Source organism: Rhinopithecus roxellana, chromosome 6 (genome assembly GCF_007565055.1).
Source record: "Rhinopithecus roxellana isolate Shanxi Qingling chromosome 6, ASM756505v1, whole genome shotgun sequence".
Taxonomy (NCBI): Eukaryota; Metazoa; Chordata; class Mammalia; order Primates; family Cercopithecidae; genus Rhinopithecus; species Rhinopithecus roxellana.
Window position 1 is genome coordinate 100,938,231 of NC_044554.1, and position 26,131 is coordinate 100,964,361.

General features: G+C 46.8%; 1 long non-coding RNA gene across 1 annotated transcript; it reads right to left on the minus strand.

The window, feature by feature from the left end:
* Positions 1 to 3,833: 3,833 nt before the first annotated feature.
* LOC104664969 lies at positions 3,834 to 21,622 on the minus strand. The gene is made up of 4 exons (XR_004058133.1): positions 21,541 to 21,622; positions 21,200 to 21,317; positions 11,818 to 11,905; positions 3,834 to 4,120 (listed from the first exon to the last, which is right to left on the minus strand). It is a non-coding gene; the product is annotated as an uncharacterized LOC104664969 (long non-coding RNA).
* Between the last annotated feature and the right edge of the window lie 4,509 nt (positions 21,623 to 26,131).

Sequence of the window (26,131 nt, forward strand, 5' to 3'; positions counted from 1 at the left end):
GCCTAGCCCAGGTGGCTATTTCTAGTCCCCCTGCCATTCCCTAGTCCAGGCCATCATCCCTGCAGTGTGGACTAGGGTAACTGTGTTCCAATGAGTTCTTTTCCCATCTATTCCTGCCGCCCTCTGATTTGTTCTCCATAGGATTGCCATAGATGTCCGGAATAATGCAGATTAGATCCTGGCAAGCCCCTGCTGCACGCCCTTCTCTCACCATTAGGATAAAACCCCAACTCCTCACCATGACATGATCCCAGCCCTGCCTGTCTGAGTCGGTGGCCACTTTCCTCTCTGCTGTCTGCACTGCAGCAGCGCTGCTCCTGTCCACTCCATGGCCTCGAAGCATACTGTTTCCCCTGCCCATACAGTTTCCTCCTCCTTTACCTGCCTAGTTCCCCTTGATACTTCAGAGCTAGAATCCCCTAGGACACTTAGGTGGGAGGACTGCTTGAAACCAGGAGTTCAAGATCAGCCTGGGCAAGATAGTGAGAGCCCTGTCCCAAAAAAAAAAAAAAAAAAAAAAAAAATTCACTGGGTGTGGTGGCACAGGCCTGTGGTCCCAGCTACTCAGGAGCCTGAGGCAGAAGGATCCCTTGAGCCTGCAAGTTGGAGGCTGCTTTGAGCTGTGATTGCGCCACTGCATTCCAGCCTGGGTGACAGAGCAAGACCCCATCTCTTAAAAAAAAAAAAAAAGAAAGAAAAGTGTTAGTGTTGGCCAGGCATGGTGGCTCATGCCTGTAATCTCAGCACTTTGGGAGGCTGAGGTGGGCAGATCATTTGAGCCCAGGAGTTTGAGACCAGCCTGGACAACATGGCAAAATCTCATCTCTACAAAATATACAAAAAGTAGCCAGGTGTGGTGGTGCATGCCTGTAGCCCCAGCTACTTGGGAGGCTGAGGTAGGAAAATGACTTGAGTCCAGAAGGTGGGAGGTTGCAGTGAGCCAATATTGCACCATACACTCTAGCCTGGGTGACAGAGCCAGACCTTATCTCAAATGAATCTACAGATAGGCAATAAATTTAAAATTACATGAATTTGTTGACATTCCTGTCTCCAAAATGGAACCCAATTCACCTCTCCTTACGTGGGGCTGGACTTAGGAACTTCTAATAAATAGAATACTTCTAATAAACTTCTAATAAATAGAAGTGACAAGGTGTGTCTTCTGAAGCTAGATCATAAAAGGCATTGTGTGACTTCCTCGTGTTCTCTCTTGGATCACTTGCTCTGGGAGAAGCCGGCCGCCACGTTGTGAGGACACTCAAGCAGTCCTTTGGGGAAACCTCCATGGTGAGGAGCTGAGGCCTCCTACCCACAGCCATGTGAGTGAATTTGGAATTGGATCCTCCAGTCTCAGTTGAGCCTCTGGATGACGCAGCCCTGGCCAGCATCTTGACTGTATCCTCAGGAGAGTCCCTGAGCCAGAACCACTCAGCTAAATCACTTGCAAATTCCTGGCCCAAAGAAACTGACATAATAAACGTGTATTTTTTTTAAGCCATTAAGTTTTCTAGCAATTTGTTATGCAGAAATAGACAATATAGCAACTTCCTACGTTATTCTTATAGCATTTATGACATTTATATTCAAATAATTAACTGTGGAACACATGGTTTGAAAATGTCTGTTGCAGTCCCTGCTGTGCCCTCAGGGTCCTGACCTGGTAAATGCTTATAGAACTGAACGTCATGCTGGGAGACAGTGATACGCCAGGCAAAATAGACACCTGAAGCCCATCATTTCTAATATGCCTCTCCTCGACAGACAAAATTATTTTCTGTCACCATCATGCAACAGTTACTGTTTGAATTCAGTAAAATATCTCTTGTATACACTAATATTTGCACGGATGGAACAAAACATGACATGTCTCAGTTCGTTTTGCTGTTTTCATTATAAAATTAAAACTCCAAATGGTCACAAGGAAAGGCAGAATGAAAGTAATTCAAATTCTCTTTGTCTTCATAATGACTGTGCTATCGTTTATTTTGAGTCTACTAAACACAGTTAATATGTAATATGCAATGCCACAGGGGATGGGGACCTGAACTCCACACCAAGTGAGCCCTAGTGATTCAGAATCTTGGCAGACTTCCTCTTCACATGAACATGTGCTGCTGGCTCCGAGTGCTGGGGGTGACTCTACCACGGGGACTTCTCCAAATTAACCTCCACATTGAAGACTATTTGTTTAGAGGACAAGTCATTCAATGTGCTAATCTGAAGCGATATTATTAAAACTCAACAGTAACTGTGGCAATTGTCTAGAAATTAGGCCAACAAAGAGATTGAGGGGGAGACATATGTTATCCCTGGCATCATGTAGAATCGCACGTGGTGAGAATGAAGAGCAGATTGACTTTGAGGTCGTGTTATTGTTTTAAAATTCTCTACAGGCGACACACTCCCGATCACACCCTGTCTGACCCCGAAGGTAGATGGGTTCCTGCCCTTTGGGAGGACCAAGGAAAGATGGATCCATTTGTGAGCTATGAGCAAGATACTGTCCTGGGCTGGGCACCTACTTTTTTTTTTTTTTTTGAGACAGAGTCTTGCTCTGTTCCCCAGACTGGAGTGCAGTGGCGTGATCTCAGCTCAGTGCAACCTCCGCCTCCCGGGTTCCCACCATTCTCCTGCCTCAGCCTTCCGAGTAGCTGCGACTACAAGCACCTGCCACCACACCTGGTTTTTTTATTTTTTTATTTTTAGTAGAGATGGGGTGGGCACATTTTAATGAACAGGGCTGGCATCAGCCACATCTAGTGATTTTTGTGGCATTCTTGCAGACATACTCAAGGACAGTGGTCCGGGTAGCAGTTCCTCTGGGATAACACTGGGTCCCCCAGTGACAGCCCAGGGTGGAGTAGGTCCATCCTCCGATCCAGCTGTAGTTCTGCAGCTCCTGCTGCTCTGATGGAGCCTGGGCCCCGAACGGTGGAGCCCTCCTGGAGCAGGGCATGGGCTTGCGAAAGACATTTTGGATCTTGTCAGGTTATAGCTCCATTTCCCACGCACAGGTTTTAAAATGTATTTAAATATTTCAAATAGTCTCTAAATTTTTTAGAATTCATAAATCTGGAATAGTAACAAGATCATAAAAGAAAAAGCCCGCTCTCAACCAATAGGAAACAGAACTGATGTATTTGTATGTTTATCATTTATTTCCATTCCCCACCTGGATAGTCCCCGGAGATTTGATTTCTCGTTTCCTAGAGAATCTAAAGACAGAAAGCAGAACTCCGTGTTAAATAATCTTTACCCTACACCTGTTCAAACTACCGGCAAGACACTAGTCATTTGTCCTGATGCACAAACATCAATCCAGGGGACATGAAATTTTAACTATCAATAAATATTCCGACATCCGCACACATGAAGCATCTAATTCCAGCATCAAAACGCAGATGAGCACGAATAGATATTTGGATTTATGGCAAAAGGAGTCTCATCTGGAAACCCCTCCCAGGAAGGCCTGGCAGGCTGGGTGTAAGGAATTTGGGACGACGCCTGCATTTCCTCTGCCCATTTCTACCAAGTCGGTCCTGTAATCCTGTTTAATTAATAACAAACATTGCAGGATTTCCCCCCCCTTTGAATTATGTTTGAAATGTGACGGCTGGATGCTTCTTATAAAAATGCTTTGAAAAATGAACCGTGTCAGAAATGAGTGATTTATCATCACTCAGAATGCTGGCAGGGGAAATCTCAGAAGAGGGGAGAATTCATGTTGCTTCCTGCCGACATTTCTGCTACAGAGCCGGTCCGATTTGTTTTCTTCCTGTGCTCATGCATGAGGCACTCCCCTCACTCGTTTTGTGTCTTTTTTTTTTTTTCTTTCTCCCAGGATCTGGCCAGGCCTTTGGAGGCCAGACCTCCCTGATGGCACAGCGGCAGGCAGAGGGAGGAAGGAGAGCCTCTGGGTCCTCGGGGGCACTCCCCAAGGTGCGCACCAGCCACCAGCCAACGTCAAAGGTCAGGAGAAAGGAGCTCTTGTGGTCTGGATGACTTCAAATGAGCTGCATCACACTGTGAAACGTTCAGTCTGCTGAGCTTCCAGGCCAAGGTTCCTGATCAGATTCTGTTCAATCACAAGGTACAGCTCTGCCATCCATAATCTGCTCTGTTAGGAATGTAAGCAATTGAGCACTTGCTATGGATCATACTTTCTTTTTCTTTCGCTCTGTCGCCCAGGCTGGAGTGCAGTGGCGCAATCTTGGCTCACTGCAAGCTCCGCCTCCCGGGTTCACGCCATTCTCCTGCCTCAGCCTCCTGAGTAGTTGGGACTACAGGCGCCTGCCACCACGCCCGGCTAATTTTTTTGTATTTTTAGTAGAGACGGGGTTTCACTGTGTTAGCCAGGATGGTCTCGATCTCCTGACCTCGTGATCCACCTGCCTCGGCCTCCCAAAGTGCTAGGATTACAGGCCTGAGCCACCGCGCCCGGTCCTGGATAATGCCCTGTTCTAAGACCTTTATATGCACAATCACACTTGATTTTCACAAAAGTTGGTATTCATTGCATCCCCATTTTGCAGATGAGACAACTAAGATACACACACAATAAGCAAGAGGCCAAAGCCAGGAAAGTAACCCAAACAGTCCGATTCCAGAACCCAGACTCTGAGTCATTTCACTGTATTATTATTATTAATAAAACTGGATGTGGTAGCTCATGCCTGTAATTGCAGCACTTTGGGAGCCTGACACAGGAGGATCACTCAAGTCCAGGAGCTCACGTCCAGCCTGGGCAACGTAGTGAAACCCCACTGCTACAAAACATAAAAACATGTAGCCAAGGATCTCATTGCCTGTGGTCCCAGCCTCAGGAGGCTGAGGTTGGAGGATCACCTGAGTCCAGGAGGTTGAGGCTGCAGTCAGCCATGATTGGGCCACTGTACTACAGCCTGGGCAACAGAGGAAGGGCCCGTCTCAAAAATACTAGTCTTTCTCAGCACTCTATACCAAATGATGTGCCGAGCCCTGCATAGATAACTGCATCTTTTACTCTTACATGATTGAGATCTTTGTCCTTCTTTGACTGCTGAGGGAACTGAGGTTATCAGAGTGAAGTCAGTTGTCTAAGGAAAGTCTTGAACCAACACGAGGACCCAGGTCCTCCCAGACCCATAGCTCATTTTCGAAGTACTTACTTGGTGTCACTCTGCTCGACTGACATGACACATGGGTGGTGGGGGCTGCAGTCTTGGTGGTGAGCTCTCTGGAGACCCACCCTTTGGAACAACATAGACGCTCCAGTTTCAGATTTCTCACGTCCAGTGTCTGTTCTGGGTTGTGTCCCCTTTGCTGCATTTAAGTAGCCCCAGCAGAGAAAGCCACAGAGTGGTGATGTGAAAACAGCCGTGTGGACCCATTCCTCTCCATCACCTGTCAGATGGTTTCCAATCAGGAAGAAAAGCTGGCCCATAGTAGATGCTGGAGAGTATGTGGGGCAGAGGGAGCGCTCATGCCCTGCTGATGCAAATGCAGGTTGATCCGGCCTTGGAGCAACTGGGCAGTACCCGGTGAAGTTGAACCTGTGTGCCCCCATGACCCAGAAATTCCATGGGTACATGTAGACCAGGAGACACGCATGGCAGACTCATGGTTTGTAAATGGGAAACAGTGGGAGACAACTCCATGTCCATCAATGGGGGAAGGTGGACCAGATGTGGTGCATTCATAAGATAGACTTCTACAGGCAATTGAAATGGATAGATGAGATGTGCATCGATAACACAGGTAATTATAAAAAATTTCAAGGTCGAGTGACACAAAACAAGTTCTAGGAACCTCAAAGCAGCCCAAACTATATTATAACAATATTACAGATTGTTCATGGGTACACCTATAAGAGGGAAGAGACACATCCCCGACTCGAGAGAGGGGAGAGGGGCTGACGTTGCATGTGGGGCTGAAAGGGACTTCACTTGATCTGTGATGTTTTGTTCACTATATATATATATATTATTTATTTATTTTCTATTTATTTTGAGATGGAGTCTCGCTGCATTGCCAGGCTGGAGTGCAGTGGTGCAATCTCAGCTCACTGCAACCTCCACCTCCTCAGTTCCAGCGATTCTCCTCCTGCGTCAGCCTCCTGAGTAGCTGGGACTACAGGCACGCACCACCACGCCCACCTAATTTTTGTATTTTTAGTAGAGATGGGGTTTCACCATGTTGGCCAGGATGGTCTCGATCTCTTGACCTCGTGATCCACCTGCCTCGGCCTCCCAAAGTGTTGGGATTACAGGTGTGAGCCACTGAGTCTGGCCCACTTTATATTTTTGTAAATATAAATAAATGAAATGTTGGGTGTGGTGGCTCCTGCCTGTAATCCCAGCACTTTGGGAGGCTGAGGCAGGAGGACCACTTGAGCCCCGGAGTTTAAGACCAGCCTGAGCAACAAAGAAGACCCTATCTCTACAAAGGAAGAAAAAAAACAAAACAAAAAAAAAAACGCCAAAAAAAAAAACTTAGCCGGGCATGGTGGTGTGCACCTGTGGTCCCAGCTACTTGGGAGGATTGCTTGAGCCCAGGAGACCCATGTTGCCGTGAGCTGTGATCACACCGCTGCACTCCAGCCTGAGTGACAGAACGAGACCCTGTCTCAAAAACAAAAACAAAAACCCAAAGACAGAAAATGTTGGCATTTGTCAATTTTGGGTGGTGAGAACCTGGGAACGTGTTCTGTTATTCTCTGCACTTTTCTGTGTTTTGAACATTTCTAAAAAAAATAAAATAACCCATGTGAAACTACATACTGAATTTCTATGGTCCTCTTCTCCCGTGAATAGTGAATCTGTTTTGGAGTGGGTCTGGTGGCAGAAGGGGGCTGAAGCCAGCTCCTTGAACAAGTGAATTTCCTGCTGTGGCAGGAAATTCCGGCTGTGGCACAGAGGGAAAGCAGAGAACTGGCTGTGTTTGCAGTTGCATCTAGACCTTTTTAAAAAAATCTGGACATTGTAGGCAATATTGATTAACATATACACAGAGGCATGGGCGGGGCGGGGGGGGGGGGTGGAGAAAGCAAATCAATCAATAAATGCATTTCTTCTGTTCCTGACCTTAGATAATATGTGCTGATTAAGGGGCATGTCACTTGTTTTTAAAACCAGTGTTAAATATTAATTACGAATCATATGGCTCGACCCCAGCAGAGGCCACTGTGCCCCCTCCTTCGGGGCTCTCCCAGAGCTCTGAAAGCAGCCCACCCTCCTCTGCCACCGAGAAACCAGGCAGATTTACATTAGGAATCACTATGATTCTTGTTCTTTCTACGGTGGTTACTGTGGACAAGACAATTATGGAAACAGAATTCATTGTTCGAACAGGCTGAGCTCATAATATTAGTGTGGATTTTAAAAAAATCATTTCTTGGCCAGGAATTAAAAATAGCTCATTCTCCCCATGCCCCCCCCCCCTTTCTCTTGCCAGATTTAGAATCGGAGGAATCTTGATAGTTTCCCTCCTAGTTAGTATTCCTGAGGCAACTCGCATTTGCAACACTGTTGAGAATCATTTTATTTTAAACACCAGTTCTTTCCACTATTCCTGCAAGGGAGTTCCAAGTTATTAGCTGGGTTTTAAATACAAGGAGATGGGAGTAGAGAGGCTTGGGGCCTCTCCCAGGGACCAGGTCAGAGAAGTCTGCATGCTCAAGGAGAGTGGAATTTCAGTCCCTTCTCATCAGCTGCCTTTTCATCTGTCCTCAGTGTGTTCTCTGCCACTTTAGCATGTAAAAGATTTCAATGACCGGCCAGGCACGGTGGCTCACGCCTGTAATCCCAGCACTTTGAGGGGGGCCGAGGCGGGTGGATCACAAGGTCAGGAGTTCAAGACTAGCTTGACCAACATGGTGAAACATCGTTTCTACTAAATGCACAAAAATTAGCCAGACATGGAACACACCTATACTTTCAGCTACTCTGGAGGCTGAGGCAGGAGAATCGCTTGAACTCGGGAGGTAGAGATTGCAGTGAGCCGAGATCACGCCACTGCACTCTAGCCTGGGTGACAAAGCAAGACTCTGTCTCAAAAAAAAAGGATTTCAATGACCATTTTTTTAAAATGCACATGGAAGCAGAACCCCCTGGAGTAGCCCCAGCCAGGAGCTGAACTCAGGAGTCCCTATGCCCTGTCTGTGGTTCTTGCAAGTCTCCTCTGCACTGGGTTAAATGCTGTCCTCTCCCAAATTCATATCTACTTGGAACCTCAGAATAAGATCTTGTTTGGACAAAAGGTTTAATTGCAGGTACAATGAGCTAAGACAAGGTCATGCTGGTCACAGCCTCACATTCCAGGGCCACCTCTTACAATTCCTACCCCTCTCTTGGTTTGATTTCTCCAAAAGCTGTTTCCTAAACCTCTGCTTCTCAAACATAAATGAGCACATGGGTCACCTGTGCATTGGCAGTTTTTTCTTTTTTTGAAATGGAGTCTTACTCTGGCACCAAGGCTGGAGTACAGTGGTACCATCTTGGCTCACTGAAACCTCTGCCTCTCGGGTTCAAGCGATTCTCCTGTTTCAGCCTCCTAAGTAGCTAGAACTACAAGTGTGTGCCACCACACCTGGCTGCTTTTTGTATTTTTAGTAGAGATGGGGTTTCACCATGTTGGCCAAGCTGGTCTCGAACTCCTGACCTCAAGTGATCTGCCCACCCTGGCCTCCCAAAGTGCTGGGATTACAGATGTGAGCCACCGCGCCCTTAGCAGTTTCTGATACTACAGGTCTGGGTGGCCTCATTCTGCACCTCTCACAAGCTCCCAGGTGACGCCAGGCAACTGGTCTGGGGACCATACTTTGAGTAGCCTGGGTCTCACCATCACCTGTGACTCTAGCCCTGGCCCATTAGTGACTTCTTAGCTTTTGGGCTCACCTCCATCAAATCCACAGGTTGCTAACACCACCTGATGTTCTCAGAGCAAAGTACCTATTGATGGCCGGTGATGGAGTAGGCAAGCACTTCGGGCTCGGGGAGTTTAAGCTCTTTTATTGCCATGACTTTTATGTCCTCTCTGCATTTGAGAGCTTTGCAACTTCATTAGTGTACAGAGCACTGCTGAAAGAGTTCCTTGGTGGCCCCTCAGACCTTTTGATAAACAAACATTGTGAATGTAATCATCAGGTTACCACCACTAAAAATTATAATTAGAGATGATGCAAGCTGCCTTGATGAACACGCTGCTTTTGTTTGGAACTGTTGTTAAATGAGTAAGTAGGTATTTTTCTTGCAAAGCCATGTTCTTCCTGCTTAGATGATTTTCTTTTTTTTTTTTTTTTTGAGACGGAGTCTTGCTCTGTCGCCAGGCTGGAGTGCAGTGGCGTGATCTCTGCTCTCTGCAACCTCCGCCTCCCAGGTTCCAGCGATTCTCCTGCCTCAGCCTCCTGAGTAGCTGGGACTACAGGCGCGCAACCACGACCAGCTAAATTTTTGTATTTTTAAGAGAGACGGGTTTCGCCATGTTGGCTAGGATGGTCTCGATCTCCTGACCTTGTGATCCACCCGTCTCAGCCCTTAGCTGATCTTTCTATAAGCTTTTCCTATGATCTTCTTATTTGCTTTCTTCCTAGATCTTTCTACAAGTCTGTTCTATTCTGCTGATGTCATTCATTTTGCATGTAACATTGCTAGTGGCGTCCAGGGGATATCTTTATGTTTAAGGGCTGGGGGACGATGTTAGAAGCTATGATACAACTCAGAAATTATAAGAGGAAATAATTACTACAAGAGAAGAAATATCACACTTGTCTACACTAATGCACTTGACTGTCAAACAAAGAGATCTTTAAGATGATGCAGCACGTACCACGCAGGAGAAAAATGAGGAGGAAAAATGCGGCTACAATTTGTTCTGAGTCATATCTCTTATAGAAGGGATTGCATTCTGCTTTGTAATCATTTACTAAGAAAGTTGTTTGCAAATTAGAGAGGAAGGATTCAGGCTATGGAAACCAGCTCGAGGTCAGGTGTTGTGGGGTTGCCAGGGTTTGGGTTCTACAAAAAGAGTCTCACCCAGTTCGCACCCAGCGTGAAACAGATTCAAGGCACAATTTAGACAGAAGGTGAAAAGGAGATCCTCACTCTGGCATGGGCTGAATATTTGATACCTCCAAAGTCAAAAATAAGAGCGGCTATAAGAAGAAAAGCAATAATAGCCCTAGCAGAGTAATTTCACTGGGCCCTAATACACCCCGCGGGATAGTTTGTATTGTATTTTAGAGCTGGGAAAACAAGCTCAGAAAGGATATCTTCATGAGGTTGCTTAACTCATATGGGTAGACTTTTTTTTTTAATTTTTTTATTTTTTGAGATAGAGTCCTGCTCTGTTGCCCAGGCTGGAGTGCAGTGGCACCATCTCGGCTCGCTACAACCTCTGCCTCCTGGCCTCAAGCGATTCTCCTGCCTCAGCCTCCCAAGTAGCTGAGACTACAGGTGCATGTGTCCACACCTGGCTAATTTTTGTTTTCTAAATTTTTTTTTTTTTGGTAGAGACTGGGTTTGGTCATCTTTCCCAGGCTGGTCTCAAACTCCTGGGCTTAAGTGATCCTCCTACCTCGGCCTCCCAAAGTGCTGGGATGACAGGCGTGAGCCACTGCACCCAGCCTAGAGCTTTCTCTCTCACATGTGCCTCTATTTAGGATTCTACCCTAGTTTTGGAGAAATAGATTCACATTCTGAGTAGTAAAGTTAAAACCAAGGATCTCATTCATGAATGTTATGTCACCTACAATTGTTGCCAGGTTCTCCTTAATGTCATGTGTAGGCTGCCCAATATTTGATGCTCAAAACATATTTTAGGGAGGAGAAAAGGAGAAAAAAGAAGACAGGAAGACAGAACTGGAGAGACAGGAAGTGAGTTGTTTGATGAGGTTGACCTACATTGGTGAGAATACAGCATGGGTGACTTCAAGCTTTCCCTTATTTCAGGATGCTTTTGCTGAGATGGAGTTTTGCTCTTGTCACCCAGGCTGGAGTGCAATGGCACAATCTTGGCTCACTGCAACCTGTGCCTCCCGGGTTCAAGCAATTCTCCTGCCTCAGCCTCCCAAGTAGCTGGGATTACAGGTGCCCGCCACCATGCCCGGGTAATTTTTGTATTTTTAATAGAGACGTGGTTTCACCATGTTGACCAGGCTGGTCTCCAACTCCTGACCTCAGGTGATCCACCCACCTCGGCCTCCCAAAGTGCTGGGATTACAGGTATGAGCCACCATGCATGGCATTTTTTTTTTTTTTTTTGACAGTCTCACTTTGTTGCCCAGGCTGGAGTGCAGTGGCACGATCTCAGCTCACTGCAACCTCTGCCACCCAGGTTCAAGTGATTCTCCTTCCTCAGCCTCCCAGGTAGCTGACATTACAGTTCCCTGCCACCAAGCCCGGCTGATTTTTGTATTAATAGTGGAGACAGGTTTCACTACGTTGGCCAGGCTGGTCTTGAACTCCTGACCTCAGGTGATCTGCCCACCTCGGCCTCCCAAAGTGCTGGGATTCCAGGCATGAGCCACCGCACCTGGCCTTTTTGTTGTTTTGAGACAGGGTCTCACTCTGTCACCCAGGCTGGAGTGCAGTGACTCAATTATAGCTCACTGCAGCCTTAACCCCCTGGGCTCAAGCAATCCTCCTGCCTCAGCCTCCTGAGTAGTTGGAACTATAGGCATGCACCACCATGCCCAGCTAATTTGTTGTTGTTGTTGTTATTTTGTAGAGATGTAGCGGTCTTGCTATGTTTCCTAGTGTATTAGTCTGTTCTTGCATTGCTATAAAGAACTACCTGAGATTGGGTAATTTATAAATAAAAGAGGTTTAATTGACTCACCGTTCCACAGACTATACAGGAAGCATGGCTGGGGAAGGCCTCAGGAAACTCACAATCATGGTGGAAGGCAAGGGCGAAACAAACATGTCTTACGGGGCCAGAGGAGGAAGAGAAAGAGTGGGAGATGCTACATAAACAACCAGATCTCGTGAGAACTCACTCAGTATCACGAGAACAGCAAGGGAGAAGTCCTCTCCCATGATCCAATCACCTCCCATCAGGCCCCACCTGCAGCATTGGCGCTAACAATTCAGCACGAGATTTGGGTGGGAACACAGATGCAAACCGTCTCACCCAGGCTGGAGTTGAACCCTGGGCTCAAGCAATTCTTGTGCCTTGGCCTCCCAAAGTGTTGGGATTACAGGCGTGAGCCACTGCACCAGGCCAGGATCTCCCTTATTCTTACAAGGAGTGTCTATTCCCAAACCCAGTGCTGACCTTGTGGCCCTGCTCATGAAATGCTCCAACACCCACCCACCTTCCAAGCCAGGACCAGGGGAGCTTCCCGGCTCATTGCTCTCCCAACACACACACATTTCAGCCACCAAGCCCTGGCTCCAAACTTGTCCCTTCACTTTATCCCAGATGCAACACCTGCAAGCAGCAGCCGTCCATTGATCCCGACAAAAAAAACTGAGTGAGGCATTGATTTCTCCCAATCTGCACCAGCCACAGACCAGATTCAGCTGAAACTGGCATCAGCTGGGCGGGATCTTCTTGAGTGGCTCCTTTTGCCTAATGGGCAGGGTTCACACAGCCTAGCAGGTTTCATCAGGATTACCACAACCAGGCCCTGTGGATATCAGAAGCCTTTCCTAGTCTCACTGGCCAGTCTCTGGACCAGCCCTGGTCTCCCAACCACAACGCTTCCTCCTGCATCACCTTTGTGGGTGCCCTTGACAGACGTCTGCACCTTCCCCACCATGTACTTGCAACCTCACTTCTCTGAGAAGCCCTCAGACCTCACTCTGGCCTGCAGCGAGGGGCTGTGGCTCCTCTAGGCCCCCAGGGCTCCTGCAGCTGCCCCTTCCCTGTTGCAGTCCCCACCGCACTGTGCTCCACTTGCCCCACCCCGGCCAAGACTCTGCCCCACAAATTAACACACCTGGGAATTGCTTTAATCTGAAATGCTAAGACTTTGCAGACACGGGAATGACTGCCAGGAAGAAAGGAGTTTACACTCACTGACCTCTGAAAACAGGAGGCAGCCCACGCAGGGCTGCAGGGGGAAGCACCTGGGTGGGCCAGGAGTCAGAGAGATAGGGGACTAGTGGGGCTGTCCCCTGAGTCAGATAACGCTCCAATCAGGAAACCACCATTATTAAAAGTCCCCTTGTTTATTTCACTTTGCTAAGCCTTACTTGCATGCATCGTGGTGTCTTTCCCCATTTGCTTATGTCACGGAGTTCACTTATTACAGGTGAGGAAGAAAACATTCCCAATGAGTGCAGACACACGTGCCCTCTATTGTGTTCATCCCGGGCTATTTAATTATTTAATCATTTACTAATTAATTATTATGAATTAATTATTAATTAGTCATTAATAAATAATTATTAATTAATTGTTGCTAATTAATTATTAATAACCTAATCATTTAATTAGGTTATTGGGGTTCTCTGTTTTTGTCTTTTTTTTTGTTTTTTTTTTTTGTTTGAGACAGGGTCTCACTCTGTCAACCAGGCTGAAGTGCAGTGGCACAATCACAGCTCACTGCAGCCTCGACCTCCCTGGTCTCAAGGATCCTCCCACCTCAGCCTCTCAAGTAGCTGGGACTACAGGTGTGCACCGCCACACCCAGCTAATTATTTTGTTTTTTTTTTTTTGTTTGTTTGTCCATGTTGCTCAGTCTTCTGGTCTCGAACTCCTGAGCTCAAGCTATCTGCCCCACTCGGTATTGGTGTTTTAAATGCTCAATGCTATGCAAAAATGCTTGGTGGATTGTCATTCGGGGGTTGGAGACAACTTTAGTAATTTTTGGAAATTGCTGAGGGTGTTTGAATGGGTTGGGAATGCAGTTTGGTATTTCCCCCCCAATACAATGAAACATGGTATCTCATTATTCAAAAGCGTTGTTCTACTTGTGACATGTTTCAAGGAGCAGGTTGGGTTGATTTTTCACTCAGCAATCCAGCAGTAGAGTTTCAATTCATTATTTTAAACTGCTACATAGTATTCTATAATATGGGTATGTCTATATGAATCCAGCTACTCTATAGATGAAAATTTACTTTATTTGTTTCTATTTTCCCCCACTCCAAACAATACTGTACCATCCTTGGTTGTTGCTTTTTCCTCCACTACAAACCATGCAGTAAAACTCATTCATTTCCCGGCCAGGCACAGTGGCTCACGCCTGTAATCCCAGCACTTTGGGAGGTTGAGGTGGGAGGATCACCTGAGGTCAGGAGTTCAAGACCAGCCTGACTAACATGGTAAAACCCTGTCTTTATTAAAAATACAAAAATTAGCCAGGTGTAGTGTCGTGCGCCTATAATCCCAGCTACTCGGGAGATAGAGGCAGGAGAATTGCTTGAATCTGGGAGGCAGAGGTTGCAGTGAGCTGAGATCGTGCCACTGCACTCCAGCCTGTGCAACAGAGCGAGACTCTGTCTCGAAAAAGAAAAAAAAAAAAAGAATCATTCATTTTCCTTGTCCCAAACAGTGCTACAATACATATCCACCTCTATGTTTTTCATGCGTCGTTAGTTTTACTTGCGTAGGATAGATTCCCAAAAGTGAGGTTTCTTGCTCAAAGAGCATGCATTTTAAATTTTAATAGACATTGTAAGGTTAATTTGTGTAAAGTTTAAAGCAGTTCACACTCATGAACAAGGAATTTGAGTACCCGGTTTCGCATATTCTTGTGGCATTGCAAGTTACCGTTCTTTTCATTTTCTAGACTAATAGATGAAAAATAGTATCCCATAATTAATTCGCACTTCCTTGACTGTTTGTGAGGCTGAGCAACTCTTTCTAAGCCCGAAAGGCAATGCTGATGTCCCCTTCTGTGACCTGTCTGTTTATATCTTCTTGGACTATTTTTCTCTAAAGTCTCGGTTTTCTCATCCATAAAATGGGGAAATGAGAGTACGTATCTCGTGGGAGTCATGAAGATTTAATGAGTCATTGGCCATAAAGAGCTCTGCAAAGCAGCTTGCAACAGAGAAAACATTATCATTGTCATTACGTGCTGGGTGCCAGACACATGGTGGCTATCAAATCTTTTATCTTTTTTCTCCTTCCTCCCTTCTGTGTGTGTATGTGTGTGTGTGTGTGTGTGTGTGTGTGTGTGTGTGTGTGTGTATGTATGTTCTCCATACAGAGGTTTGGGTGGGAAAGAAAAAGGCCCACTTAAGATAAGAGAAAGACCACATCTTGGGCTGGCTGGAGGCCGGAGCCAGCCAGGACCACACAGTGGCAGTGGAAATTGTCAGGAGCTAAGGCTGGGGAACACAAAGGGGGAGTCACTTTGGCAGGAGTGGTTTTGGGGGTTGAGAAAAGAGGGTCTGGCCTGGGCACAGTGGCTCCTGTCTGTAATCCCAGCAATTTGGGAGGCCGAGGCAGGCGGGGAGCTTGAACTTACCAGTTCAAGACCAGCCTGGCCAACAGGGTGAAACCCCATCTCTACTAAAGAAAAAAAAAAAAAAAATACAAAAATTAGCTGGGTGTGGTGGCACGTGCCTGTAGTTCCAGCTGCTTGGGAGGCTGAGGCAGGAGAATTGCTTGAATCTGGCAGGTGGAGGCTGCAGTGAGCCGAGATCATACCTCGCACCACTGCACTCTAGCCTGGTCGATAGAGCGAGACTCCATTGAAAGAAAGGAAGGAAGGGAGGAAGGGAGGAAGGGAGGGAGGGAGGGAGGAAGGAAGGAAGGAAGGAAGGAAGGAAGGAAGGAAGGAAGGAAGGAAGGAAGGAAGGAAGGAAGGAAGGAAGGAAGGAAGGAAAGAAAGAAGGAAGGAAGGAAGAGAGGGAGGGAGGGAGGGAAGGAAGGAAAGTGGGTCTGATCTTGAGTCTTAACCATGGGAATAGTGAGGATGGACCACCTCCCGTGTTCCCAGCACTTTGCCTGGACAACATCCCAGTGATACGGGACCGATCATTTCTCTCCATCTTACGGCTTAGAGGGGCTAAGCGATTTGTCCAAGTTGCACAGCATGTGAACGGCAGGGCAGAAATGCAAGCCCAGGATTTTCTGACCTCCAACCCCCGCATGCTCCACTACCCCATCTTAAGAGATTGCCTGGCTTCTAAGCAGCCCTGCCCTTTGGCGGAGGAACCTCTGAACACCTAGGTCAGGCTGTGAAGCCCGACCATTGGCATTTCTAGATTTCTCTGCTAGAATTTTCGGAAGAAAGTTGGAAGCCCCCAGAATCATTGTGCAGCCTTTTGCATTTCTATATCAAGTAGGAGATGCATTTGTTACCACACTAATTAGAGCAGAAATTAACTGAAATGCTGAGTTTTAGCAGAGAGTGAATCGGCTGCAGGTGTCAGTAATTAGCGAAAAATGAGTCATTTGATGTTTGTAGACACACAGCCTTCTCAACTTTGATTCAAAAATAAACTTCGTGGGCACATTGTTCTGAATCACTCCTGCTAATGCATGTGTCTATCTTAATGTGGCAATTCAGTATAAATATTTTAAATAAATCAGTAACGTTGCTTTTCAGTGGCAGTACACACATGACATTTTCTGTACAAAAACGGAGTAAGGATAAAATATTTTTAGTAAGATCGGCAGAAACCTGAAAAACAGCCATACAGAAATTACTGTTTCCTTGCTCTTGCTTTTTTCCCTCTCTCTTTCTTTTGGTTTCTTGGAGTATAAATAATTCACCTTCAATATCCTGTCCTGAGCAGGGAATGAGCAAATAAAATAAACAGAATACTGGTGAGTACCTGTAGGGTTTGGAAATGGCATTAAAAATCCCCCTTAAACTAGACATTCTCCTGTTAGTTCACTGCTTGGGAACAGCCTGAGTTCTGAGGTGGGTGGAGTAAAAAGGAAACTTACACAGAGGTAGACAGAGCTGTGTCTTCTAAAGCAAAATCTATTTCTTATCAAACTGGATAAGTTGGCCAATTATGAGATACAAGAGCATCTGTGTGTAGAGCAGGTGGGAACAGAAGCCTGGAAATTATTTTTCCTCATGAACAGCAGTTGTGTGCACGTTGGTGTGTGTGTGTGTGATGTGTATGTTTGTGTGTGTGCATTTTAAGGCTTAGGATCAGTGCTTGCATTAACCGTAGCCCAACAGGGGACGTCCCCACCATGAAAAATGGAATACAAGTGTCTCACTCTCTCCTTTTTTTTAGAGACAGGGTCTCACTCTGTTTCCCAGGCTAGAGTGCAGTGGTGCAATCAATCACAGCTCTCTGCAGCCTCAAATTCCTGGGCTCAAATGATTCTCCCGCCTCAGCCTCCCAAGTAGCTGGGACTATAGGGGCACACCACCATGCGCTGCTGATTTTTAAAATTTTTTGTAGAGATGAGGTCTTGCCTGTGGTGCCCAGTCTGGAGTGCAGTGGTGCGATCGTGGCTCACTGCAGCCTCAAACCCCTGGCCTCAAGTGATCCTCCTGCCTCAGCCTCCTAAAGGGCTGGGACTACAGATATGAGCCCCTGCATCCCGCCTGGTGTCTCACTCTTGAGCAAGAGAGGTGCCCGGCCCCTCCTACCCCCTGGCTTGGTTCTAGAGCATCCTGCTGCTCTGTCTCTGAAGCATGCATCTGCACATGAACAAGTCTTGGGTTGACCAGGGTGGGTTGTAGGAGGAGACTCTCCTATGGCCTGTGAAAAGGTGAGGGGACTCTGGCCCCAGCCAGCCTGACAGCTTTTGTGCTCAGAAGTTGGCTGGTCAATGATGTAGGAAGAGTTGACTCAACACATTCTCTTCCACACCTTGGCATCCTTGAGGTTGACTAGTTGAATAGATTGAAACAAAGTGAATGGGTTTAAGTCCATGAATTCATGATTCGTAAAAAAAGAAGAAAAAAAATCCCTCACTGGTCACCTTTAGAGGATAGTAGGATACCCCCTCATTATTTTGAAAACTGGTCAGTAAAAGGGAAAAAAAATTAAGCATTTATCCTACCTTTCGTATGGCAATGATACATCAGCGTGACCAAATGGTTGATAAGGAGAAGGTCCTTGTTATAGAAGTATTCTAGCTAATTAAGGAAGAGGAATGTAGAATTTGAATGTCAGCATTTTACATGTCCTAATGAACTAACGGATCTAAGCAATGACCGTTAAAGACCATGAACAACCTCTAAAAATGACACAAACCAAGGACTCTGTGCCCCCCAGTGGAAGGACAGGACACTACACTATGAAATATTCTTGCCAAACCCCAAAAACTGAATGTGATCAACACTAGATCCAACTACTGAGCTACAGAAAATGAAGAGGACAGAAGAACCTGTCAGATGACACCATGGAGATGTCATCATCAAAATCCAGACTGTGGCCTGTAATCCCAGCTCTTGCTTGAGGCCAGGAGTTGGAGACCAGCCTGAGCAACATTGCAAAATTCCATCTGTACAAAAAATATAAAAATTATCCATGTGTTGGCATATGCCTGCAGTCCCAATTACTCTGGAGGCTGAGGTGGGAGGATCACTTGAGCCCAAAATGTTGAGGCTGCATTGATCTGCGACTGTGCTACTGCACTCCAGCCTGGGGCACAGGGCAAGACCCTGTCTCAATAATAATAATAATCGCAGACTGTGCAGGCTGTGGCTAGCTCTACAGGACAAATAATCCAATTTTTTCATTAAGTGAATTGTAAGGAAAAGAGGGAGAGGGTAATAGGTTAAGAAGGCCAAGAGATCCAACTGCCCAACACAACATATGGATCTGATTTAGATCCCAAAGCAGATTTTAAAATAATACAAGAAAAAATATCTATGAGACAAATTAGGGAACTTTGAATACTGCACATATGATTAAGGAATTATTGTGAATACCTTTAGCTGTGATACTGGTATCGTGCTTATGTTTTTGAGAGATGCATACTGAAATATTTACATATTAAGTGACAGAATGACTGAAATCTGCTTCAAAAGAATCGAAGGCTCATCTAAAGTGGGTAGAGGAACAGATGAAATGAGATTGGCCCTGAATTGAAAATTATTAGGGCTGGGCATGGTGGCTCATGTTTGCAATCCCAGTACTTTGGGAGACCGAGACCGGAGGATCACCTGAGCCTGGGAGTTCCAGACCAGCCTGGGCAACATAGTGAGACCCTCTGCCTGTACCAAAAATTAAAAAAAAAATTAACCAGATGTGATGGCTCATACCTGTTGTAGTCTCAGCTACTGGTGGGGCTGAGGCAAAAGGATCACTTGAGTACGGAAGTCTAGGAGGTCAAGGCTGCAGTAAGCCCCGATCACACCACTGCACTCCAGCCAGGGGAAGAGAGCAAGACCCTGTCTCAAAAATAAAAAAAAACGAAGAACTACATTTCCTTTCACACACACAGGCAGATGTGTTCCATGAATCCCAATACCTGGGACAGGGAGAGGCGGGATCTCTGCAGTGTGGGATGATTCTGGGCCTCCGAATGACACTGAGTGGTCTGGGTGGAACTCTGGAGATTTTCCATCTTCCAGAGCGGAAGTTGGCATGCTTTCTGTAAAGGACCCGACAGTGAATAGGTCTGTTGGGCCTTATCATCTTGGTCACAGCTACTTAGATCTGCGCTAGTTGCCTGACAGGGACCAAAGACAATATATAAATAAATGGGCGCGTCCCTGTTCCCACCAAACTTTATTTACAAAAACAGGCAGCAGACTGCATTTGCCCTGAGGCTGCAGTTTGACCAGCCCTGTCCTGTTGCCGGACAACAGAACTTTCTGTGATGACGGAAATGTTATTTCTGTGCCATCCAATATGGGAGCCATTAGTCACATGCAGTTACTGAGCACTTTGGATGGGGTTAGTTGGACTGAGGAACTAGTTTTTAATTTTTATTTAGTTTAAATTAGTTTAACTTTAAAAAGTCACATGGAGTTAGTTGCTACCACGTTAGACAGCACAGTTCTAGAGAGCCCAGCCCAGCCATTAAAAAAGAGGAGAGGCTGGGTGCACTGGCTCACGCTTGTAATCTCTGAACTTTGAGAGGCTGAGGCAGGAGGATTGCTTGAGGACGGGAGTTTTAGACCAGCCTGGGCAACATAGCGAGACTCCGACTCTATAAACAAATTTAAGAATTGGCCAAGTGTAGTGGTGTGAGCCTGTAGTCCCAGCTACTCAGGAAGCTGAGGTAGGAGGACTGCTTGAGCCTAGGAGTTCCAGATCAGCCTGGGCAACACAGTGAGACCCTGTCTCTAGAAAAAGTACAAAAATTAGCCGTGTGTGGTAGCATGCACCTGTAGTCCTAGCTACACCCCACCACAGCCCCCTGCCCAGCCCCATCTGCCCTCCCTGTGGCTGAGCCCGACTGAGAGTGCCCACCTCGTTCTGCGAAGGGAGGTCATTCTCATCCTAGCTACTCTGGAGGGTGAGATGGGAGGATCACTTGAGGCTGAGAGGTGGAGGTTGCAGTGAGCCAAGATTGTGCCACTGCCACTGCCACTGCCCAGTGAGCCTGGACAACAGAGTGAGACCATCTCAAAAAAAAAAAAAAAAAAAAAAAAGAGGAAGAGGAGACACAGCCCAGGGGAAAGAAGTGATTTGTCTAAGACACGGCTCCAACCTTCGGGTTCACGCTTCTCCCTACACCACGGTATGAATTTGCCTGAACTCCAGAACCACCAAGAAATGAGGCGGGAGACCTGGGCTCTGATCCTCAGGCTGGGACCCGGGGAAAGTCATTCACCTTTAGTGTTCTGCTGTGTCTCCATTTGTATGAGGACCACACCCCAACCTCCTCACCCGTTCACCTGTGGGGGCTGCCAGGGGGATCACAGGAGACAATGTAGGCAGAGGCCCTTTGAAAACTTCAAAGAGCCGTGGGTGTTTCTGGATGTTCTGCATTAATTTATCTAATCCAAGGTAGGAAAGCGACACATGGGCTGCGAAAGACGAAAGACGGGAGGGAAGTCGGGTGATTCATTGTTGGGCTGGAACTCTTGCGGGTTAAATCTCTCTTTCAGTGGATTTCCTGGGGAGAATTCAGGGCCGTGTTCCAGCCAACAAATTCATCCCTTTGCTTTGACTCTGAACCAGATTCTGGGATGGTATCAAAGCCATCCTCCCAGGAGTCGCCTGAGAACTGACTGGGCCCCGAGCTCTCCGACCCTCCTGCCTCCACTCGGCAGATGCTCCTGCTCCCATCTCCCCAGAGCGGACCCCACCACAGACCCCTGCCCAGCCCCATCTGCCCTCCCTGCAGCTGAGCCCGATTAAGTGAAATCCTTCATTAAATCCGTGCTCACCTCGTCCTGCGGAGGGAGGTCATTCTCATCCTCATTCTCCTTTCCAGAGAAGGATGTGGGGGAAGGCAGGGAGGGCAAAGGCAGGGAGATATCCTCCTGTCCAGAATTGATTCCCCTTCTGAAAGAAAGAAAGGCAAAGATGACCCTGAAGGGTACATTAAAATTCTCAACAAGACCCTCAGGCTGGGAGTCTTCTTCCCAAGGCCATGGTCAGGCCTGAGAGGTGTTCTCAAAGACCCGGAGTGAAATCCTTTTCCTAGACAAAGACAATTCCAAGCGGGAAGGGGAGTGAGGGGCCTTGCACAAGGCAAGTAACTAGGCCTGCGGGATCAAGTTCGTACCGTCTACCCTCCATCAAACTCTGTGCTTGAAACGGTTCGTGTTTTTTACAAGGATGGCACTCTGACTCCCTCCATTCCGCTCTGCCCCATGATGTAGTTTAGAAATCACGAAAACTCACACACACACAAAAAAACAACAAAAACCCCCAGCAAGATGTGCTGACAGACCTTGGTCTGCAAATGTTTTTGCCAGATGCTGAGAACTAAGGCAGAATCCAGAGCAGCTTTTATAGGGATTTGATGTTTAACTCACCACGGAGAGGTCCCTGAACTCTCGCTGGAGAAAGAGGAAGTCGATGGAGTCGTTTGTAGGGAGAAAACTACAGCATGATGTTGGAGGGATCGGGGATCCTCCTTCAAGGGTTTAGGGGGCTCTGGGTGAGGGCCTTTCTGGAAGGTTCCTTCCTTTGGCAACAGGAAGCCAGGATCACAGAGGGAAAGGGTCCAGCCCAGACTTGGAGCTGGCCCCTTCGGAGGAGCCCTAGCGGGTATCCGTTAAACAGGAGCAGGTGAGCCTGTGTTACAGGACCCGATCCAGACCCCAAGAGGGGGTTCTTGGATCTCATGCAAGAAAGAATTCTGGGCGAGTCCATGGAGTAAAGCGAAATCAAGTTTATTAGGAAAGTAAAGGAATAAAAGAATGGCTACTCCGCAGACAGAGCAGCCCCGAGGGCTGCTGGTTGCCCGTTTTTATGGTTATTTCTTGATGAGATGCTAAACGAGGGGTGGATTATTCATGCCTCTCCCTTTTAGACCACATAGGGGAACTTCCTGACGTTGCCATGGCATTTGTAAACTGTCACGGCGCTGGTGGGAGTGTAGCCGTGAGGATGACCAGAGGTCACTCTGGTGGCCATGTTGGTTTTGGTGGGTTTTGGACAGCTTCTTTACTGCAACCTGTTTTATCAGCAAGGTCTTTAGTACCTGTATCTATCGCCAACCTCCTATCTCATCCTGTGACTTAGGATGCCTTAACCGTCTGGGAATGAAGCCCAGCAGGTCTCAGCCTCATTTTACCCAGCTCCTCTTCAAGATGGAGTTGCTCTGGTTCAAATGCCTCTGACATCGGGGTGGCAGGGTTGCCCTGCCTGGCTTCTTAACTTCCCGGCTCAGAACCCAAACCTGTTGCCTCTGGCTACCCTGCCAGTGGGACTGTGACAGCTGGGACAGGAGAGCCACTCAGCTTATAAACACCTGTGCCAAGGGAGAAGCAGTGGGTAGACACAGGGCTTCCCTGCTTAGGCAGGAAAGGACTGGCTTCTCCACCCACCCCACCCCCACCCCCACTTTCTGGAACTTTCCTTAAACAACTGCTGGGCTGTTGCAATTTGCTACTTCCCTTCTTTTCTTGTTAAAACATTTTATACTTTAAATTTGTTTGTGGACCATTTCCAGAAAAAAAAAAATATGTATGTGGGCCACATCTGTCATCTTGCAAATCGGATTTATTTTTTATTAATTAGAGATTGCAATGTGTGCCTCACCATGCCTTTTTCTTCTTAGTAAAACTAAACAGTTTAGTTTAATTTGGCTAATTAAAAAACACATAACTCACATATCTGAGGCACCTAGAGTTACCAAATTCATAGAGATGGAAAGTAGGAAATAGGTTACCAGGAGCTGGGAGGAGGGTGCCATGGTTCATACTGAGTGTCAACTTGATTGGATTGAAGGATACAACGTATCGACCCTGGGTGTGTCTGTGAGGATGTTGCCAAAAGAGATGAACATTTGAGTCAGTGGCTGGGAAAGGCTGACCCACTCTTAATCTGAGTGGGCACCATCTAATCAGCTGCCAGCACGGCTAGAATAAGAGCAGGCAGAAAAATGTGAAAAGAGAGACTGGCCTAGCCTCCCAGCCTCCATTTCTCCCGTGCTGGATGCTTCCTGCCCGCCAAGTTCTTCAGTTTTGGAACTCGGACTGACTCTTCTTGTTCCTCAGCCTGCAGACAGCCTATTGTGGGACCTTGGGATTGTGTGAGTTAACACTTAATAAACTCCCCTTATATATATTCCATTAGCTCTGTCCCTTTGGAGAACCCTGACTAATACGGAGCGGGAGATGAGAGGTGGTTGAATGGGGACAGAGTTTCAGTTTGGGAAGATGAAAACATTCTGGAGGTGGATGGTAGTGATGGTTGCCCAACACTGAATGAGTTTAATGCCACTCAAATGTGCACTTAGAAACGGTTACAATGGGCCAGGCACAGTGGCTTATGCCTGTAGTCCCAGCTACTCTGGAGGCCGAGGTGGGAGGATTGATGGAACCCAGGAGTTCAAGGCTGCAGTGAGTTGCAGAGATTGCATCACTGCACTGCAGCTTGGGTGACAGAGCAGGACCCTGTGTCTTAGAAAATGGAAATAATAATAATAATAATAAAATAAAGAATAAATTATTAAAATGGTAGATTTTATGTTATGTATATTTTAGCACAATTAAAAAGAGCATAAACATAACCAGTAGGCATTTTGGTGCCTTATTAAGATGCTGTGTGTTTAAGCTTTTGTGAGGCTGGTGTGTGTGTGTGGGTGTGTGTGTGGGCATGTGTGTTTGTTGTTGCTGTGTTTTATTTTCCCTGGCTGACTTGGTGAGCTCTTCATTGAAAAATCAGTCTTTCCAAGCCCATTAATATATTCTTTAAGTCTGAGGGAGAAATTACCTTTTTTAACATTGTATTTTTTAAAAGGAAATTTTTCATGGCTTATGAGCTGGACAGTCAAAATTCACACAGGGGCTCTTTGGACCATTCTCCTTTATTTTTTTGAAATAGAGTCTTGCTTTGTTGCCCAGGCTGGAGTATAGTGGCATGATCTCAGCTCACTGCAACCTCCACCTCCTGGATTCAAGTGATTCTCCTGCCTCAGCCTCCTGAGTAGCTGGTATTACAGGCACCTGCCACCACACATGGCTAATTTTTGTATTTTTAGTAGAGATGGGATTTCTCCATGTGGGTTTGAACTCCTGACCTCAGGTGATCCACCCACCTCGGCCTCCCAAAGTGCTGGAATTACAGGCGTGAGCCACCACGCCTGGCTGCAGGATCACTCTCCTTGAAGCAGTTTTGTTCAATCCCTTTTCTCCTCTTGGCAGCGGCCACAAAACGGAGTCAAAACGTTCTTTAGTGCCCGCCTTGTTGATTCACGCCTGTAAACCCACAGCTTTGGGAGGTGAGAGGATGGCTTGAGGCCAGGAGTTTGAGACCAGCCTGGGCAACATTGTGAGATCTTGTCTCTATAAAAAAATTAAAAATTTTAGAAAAATTCCAAAAACAACAACAACAAAAAAATGAAGACCCCAGAATAGAGTGCCTGGAACAGAGTTGTCCTCAGTAAATGTTGGCTATGATGATTAATCATAGTCTTTATTGTTTTTGAAATTATCACTGCGACCGGGCGTGGTGGCTCACACCTGTAATCCCAGCACTTTGGGAGGCCAAGGCAGGAGGATCGCTTGAGCCCAGGAGTTTGAGACCAGCCTGGGCAAGATAGGGAGACCCCATCTCTACAGAAAAAAAAAGAAAGAAAGAAAAAATTAAAAAGAAAAGAAATGCTGGCCAGGTGCAGTGGCTCATGCCTGTAATCCCAGCACTTTGAGAGGCCGAGGCAGGCAGATCACCTGAGGTCAGGAGTTCGAGACCAGCCCGGCTAACATGGTGAAACCCTGTCTCTACTAAAAATACAAAAATTAGCCAGGCATGGTGGCGGGCACCTGTAGTCCCAGCTACTTGGGAGGCTGAGGCAGGAGAATGGCATGAACCCGGGATCTGGAGGTTGCAGTGAGCCGAAATTGAGCCATTGTACTCCAGCCTGGGTGACACAACGTGACTCCATCTCAAAGAAAAAGAAAAGCAAAAAGAAATGCTGTGCCGTCACATCATACCTGGTGATAATCTCTTTTCTTCTCCACCCAGCCACCCACCCAGTTGTATTTCCCATGGAGCCCAGTAGAGGGCAGAGGGTAGCATCTTAAGCACATCCCAGCTCGGTGGGAGGATGACATGGGATTAAGGAGCTTCTTTTTTTTTTGTCTTGTGTTCTCAACACACTTGCTTTCTCTCCTGGAGGATGTCATCTCTTACCCATGCTGTGGAGTACATGCCTCACTTTACCCTGTAAGTAGCCCAGCTCAAAAGGCAGCCATTTCTTTCCCATGAGCAAGGGGCCTCCCCTTTTGGGGCTTTTCCTTTAGATTGGGGATGTCTGGAGATTCCTCCCCTTCTTCCCTCATTGGTAGGGGGTGCTGTTTAGCTCGGGTTCGTGAACCCCAGTGATATGGTTTGGCTGTGTCCCCACCCAAATCTCATCTTGAATTCCCACGTGTTATGGGAGGGTCCCAGGGGGAGGTAATTGAATTATGGGGGCAGCTCTTTCCCATGCTGTTCTCGTGATAGTGAATAAGTCTCACAAGATCTGACAGGCTTTTTTTTTTTTTTTTTTTTTTAGACAGAGTTTCACCCTTGTCACTCAGGCTGGAGTGCAATGGCACCATCTCAGCTCACTGCAACCTCTGCCTCCCAGGTTCCAGTGATTCTCCTGCCTCAGCCTCCCAAAGTAGCTGGGATTAAAAGCATCCGCCACCACGCCCAACTAA